Consider the following 4,478-nt stretch of genomic DNA (forward strand, 5'->3'; position numbering starts at 1 on the left):
AACCACCCAGCTAAGCTGCTGCCGGATTTGACCCACGAAACTGGGTTCAATAGTAAGTGTGTACTGTTTTAAGCCATTAAGTTTTGGAGCCATTTGTTATACAGCAGTAGATAATGATCACAGCTACGTTATACATTTTTCACAAACATTATTTTAGTAACTGTGGTTTATAAGATTTATATGTACATGTATGTATACATATCTATTTTGACAGGAAGTTATTTATTTTGACATGTGTAATGTCAACAACACGAAAAAGTTAAAGTCTCAGTTTTTTCCTAACACCTTTAGTTTCTTCAAATCAAAATACTGAGAGGGTAGTTTCCTAGCTATTTATAAAATGCTGGCTTAGATCTTCAAAAGTCTCTTTCTTCCCATGCTACACTTAAAATGCAAAGAAAATTACAGTCTTTGCGTCTGCAAGGAGGAAGAATTAAAACAAAATGAAAAATAATTTCTCCTTTAAAATATTTTTGTCATGTTATGATCAGAGAAGTGATCTATTATTTCTGTTCTCTTTCAAGAGCTGAGGACATATGTGGCTTTTTGATAACTACATTGTAATTTTGACTCCTTCAATTTATCCTAAAGAAGAAAAAGTATGATCCATGTACATAAGCCACTTCTAGAATTACTATAGAAACATATCTACCACACGAATTACTGGGGGAAAATCATTATTCATTCATATAATCATTAAATATCTTTGAATACTTACTTATATGACAGGCACGGGGTACAGTTGTGGACATGGCAGATATCTTACTGCCATCACAAAGCTTACAACCCAGCATGATACGCAAACATGTGAACAGGTTATTAAAATACAGAGTGTAGAGTATTATAATGTGGATGGAGCAGGATGTTACGAGAAGTTCACAGGTAAATGCAGTGATTATGTTGGTAAAACGGCTTTTGGGAACAAAAACAAAAGCCCTAAGTTGTACTGTTTGCCAATTCTTATAGTATAAATACTCCCACGATGGCCAAGTTTAATGCAAACCCACTGATCATGGAGTTGGGAAGAGAGGTACACAATCAGCTCTCACACACTGGTACAAGCCAGCTCCAGCAAACCACTGGAAATGCTTCATGAATTGTTTTATCCTCTCTCCCGTATCCCTCCCCCACAGCCTGTGTTTAGGCCTGTCTCATACTTTATCTAGGTTACTGTAATAAACCCTAATTGATCAACCATGGCTGACTCCTGGCTCTTCTCCTAACCTCCTCCCAGGTGTGCTGCCATCCTGCCTCTTCTGTGCATCAAACCTGAAATGACTCTCCATCTTCATCTGTTTGGCCTGCCATAACAAAACACCATAGATTGGCTGGCTTACAAACAACAGAAATTGATTTCTCACAGTCCTGGACAGTGGAAGTCTGAGATCAGAGTGCCTGCAGGGTTAGGTCTTGTGAAGACCCTGCTCCAGTTTTCAGACTGCTGACTTCTCACTGTGTCCTCAAGTCATCCGAAGGGATCTCTCAGGGGTCTCTTTATAAAGGAACTAACCTTATTCATGAGGGCTCTGCCCTCATTACCTAATTGCCTCCCATAGACTCTACATCCTAATAGCAGCACCTTGAACACTAGGTCTTCAGCATGTGAATTTTGTGGGGACACAAACATTCAGACCATAGCACTCACCACTGTATGTAAAATAAACACTTCTTGACATTGCATATAAGACTCTTCATGGTCTGGCCTTGCCTGCCTAGTCAACCTCAACTCCCATCACCTCTTCCTATGTCTGCTATGTACTAGCCATGCTGAACAGTCATCAATGACCTATTAGTCCTAGAACATTCCATCTGTTCTCCCCCTCCATCAAGGATAATAATATAAGCTAATTCATTGAGGACTAACTAAATGTCAGGGAAGGTGCTAAGCACTAGAAACACAAATATAAATAAGACACAATCTCTGAACTCAGTAATAGTGGGATGGGCAGACAGACATGTAAATTCCTTATTATAATGGTTTGAGATGAACACAGTACCTACAGGTATGGATACAATATACAATCAGGAGCAGTAAATACTAACCAAACCCTACAATAGAGCCTGGAATGTGGCAGGTGTTTTATCTGTTAAATATCTAAATCAGTGATCTAATGCCAGAGCAGGGTACCATTTGATTAACATAGTACATACAAGAATTATTATAAGCTTTCAGAGATGGGAGAGCTCACTGCTTATTGGAGAAAAGACCAAAAACATATTTTTATAACATGATTATATTATGAAGAAATAAGTCCTAAAAGACATCTCTGAGCCTACGGAGCCTCCAGGTCTTCAAAGCTTTGTAGATTTCTGCAATGAGTTATGGCTTCCAATGGATGCCAACACTGGCTGACCATGAGAATCACCCTTAATGTTTAAAATGACAGATTCCGAGCCGCCTAAAGGGGTGGGGCAGTGAGGGGAAGGAAGGGGAACGTAGGACTTGGACATGATGGCTGTGGTACTGGCAGTGGCTACGGTGATGGCCTGGCCCAGGGACGGCAGAGTAGAAGGCGGTGGCATTTTCTCTCCCTAGGGACCATCAGGAGCTCAGCAAGGACCAAGCCTGGGAGGTCACCAGCACCAGCACTCTTTGGCTTTTGGGACGGCGGCGGCAGCAGCATTCAGGTTCTAAATGGCTTCTAAGAAGTTGGGTGCAGATTTTCATGGGATTTTCAAGGAGATGATGTCCCATTTAAGACAGGAAACAAATTCAAAATACCAGCTAACGTTGGTCTACCTATTGGTTTCTCCTGGCCTGATTGTTTGCAGGTCGTCAGAGAAGTACAGATGACTTCTCCTTGGGAAGAAAAACCATTGAGTGGGCTGAAGATATTAGGAAAAATCCAAGAAGCCCAGCGGGAAGCAGAGCACAAGGCTGAAAAAACAGAAGCTAAAGTGAATTCTAAGCGTGATCGAGATGGTGATAGCAACACGAGCTCCCACAGGACTCACAGGACAGCCGCAGTGCCACTGCCCATTAACCCCATCCTGGCCAGCTTACAGCACACCAGCAGCCTCACCCCCACTTGGGTCAGCAGCAGTGCCACAACACAGAAAGTTCTCAGCCCACCTCACACAAAGGCAGTTTTCAATCCTGCTGACTTTGAGTGTGAAGAAGACCTATTTGATAATCTGGAGTTAAAAACTACTAATGAGAAGGAAGAGCTGAGCAACATTCCGGTAGGAACCACTGGACCCATCATGGGTCAGTTATTGGACAATAACTTGCCTTGAGGCGGCTCTGGGTCTGTGTGACAGGATGAAGAGGTCCTGGCACCCCTGCAGCAGGCAGCACTAGATTACAAACCTCTTCACAAACCCAATAGCTTCATAACCTTACCACAGTTGGGCAACAGTGAAAAGATGCCGCTGGCTTCCAAGTGGCCCTTCCCACCCATGCCTGCAGTAAGCAATATCAAATCCTGTCCTTCCCCAAACTGGACTCTGATGACAGCCATCAGAAGACAGCCAAGTTGGCAAGGACTTCTCACAGCACATCCTGCCTCTGCAATGACATGTTCCAGGATTCCCTAAAGCTTTCTACCCAAAGCAGTGCCAGTAAGCTCAATGGGCATCATACTTTGGGGCTTTCAGCTTTGAACTTGGACAGTGGCACAGAGGTCCACGCCTGACCCTTCTGATATGATCTCCCAGATGCCGTCTCTCTCTGTGTTGTCTATGGAAGAATCATCACCTTCCACATTATCACTCTTTGCAGATGACATATGCTATATATAGAAAACCCTAAAGACTCCACCAAAAAGCTATTAGAAACAATCAACGAATACAGTAAAGTGGCCGGCTACAAAATCAACGTACAAAAGCCCATTGCATTCCTATATACTAACAATGAAATCTCAGAAAAAGAAATACAAAAAGCAATGCCTTTTGCAATTGCAGCAAAAAGAATAAAATACCTAGGAATAAACTTAACCAAGGATGTGAAGGACCTATATGCTGAAAACTATAAGACATTTTTGAAAGAAGCTAAAGAAGACACAAAGAAATGGAAAGACATTCCGTGCTCATGGATTGGAAGAATCAACATAGTTAAAATAGCCATATTACCCAAAGCAATATACAGATTTAATGCAATCCCCATCAAAATCCCAATGGCATTTTTTAAAGAAATAGAACAAAAAATCATCAGATTTGTTTGGAACCACAAAAGACCCCAAAGAGCCAAAGCAATCTTACGAAAAAAGAACAATGCTGGAGGTATCACACTCCCTGACTTTAGCTTGTACTACAGGGCTACAATAATCAAAACAGCATGGTATTGGCAGAAAAACAGACACATAGACCAAGGGAATAGAACTGAGAACCCAGAAATAAAACCTCATAAATAGGGACAGATAATTTTTGACAAAGAAGCTAAAAACATTCAATGGAGCAAAGACAGCCTCTTCAATAAACGGTGCTGGGAGAATTGGATAGCCATGTGCAAAAGAATGAAACTGGACTGCTATGTGTCA

General features: G+C 41.7%; 1 pseudogene; it reads left to right on the plus strand.

Annotated features, from left to right (window-relative positions):
• The first annotated feature begins 1,277 nt into the window (after window positions 1-1,277).
• Window positions 1,278-3,989, plus strand: LOC109435732 (ubiquitin-associated protein 1; annotated as a pseudogene).
• The last annotated feature ends 489 nt before the right edge of the window (window positions 3,990-4,478 follow it).

Source organism: Rhinolophus sinicus, chromosome X (assembly GCF_036562045.2).
Source record: "Rhinolophus sinicus isolate RSC01 chromosome X, ASM3656204v1, whole genome shotgun sequence".
Lineage (NCBI taxonomy): Eukaryota > Metazoa > Chordata > Mammalia > Chiroptera > Rhinolophidae > Rhinolophus > Rhinolophus sinicus.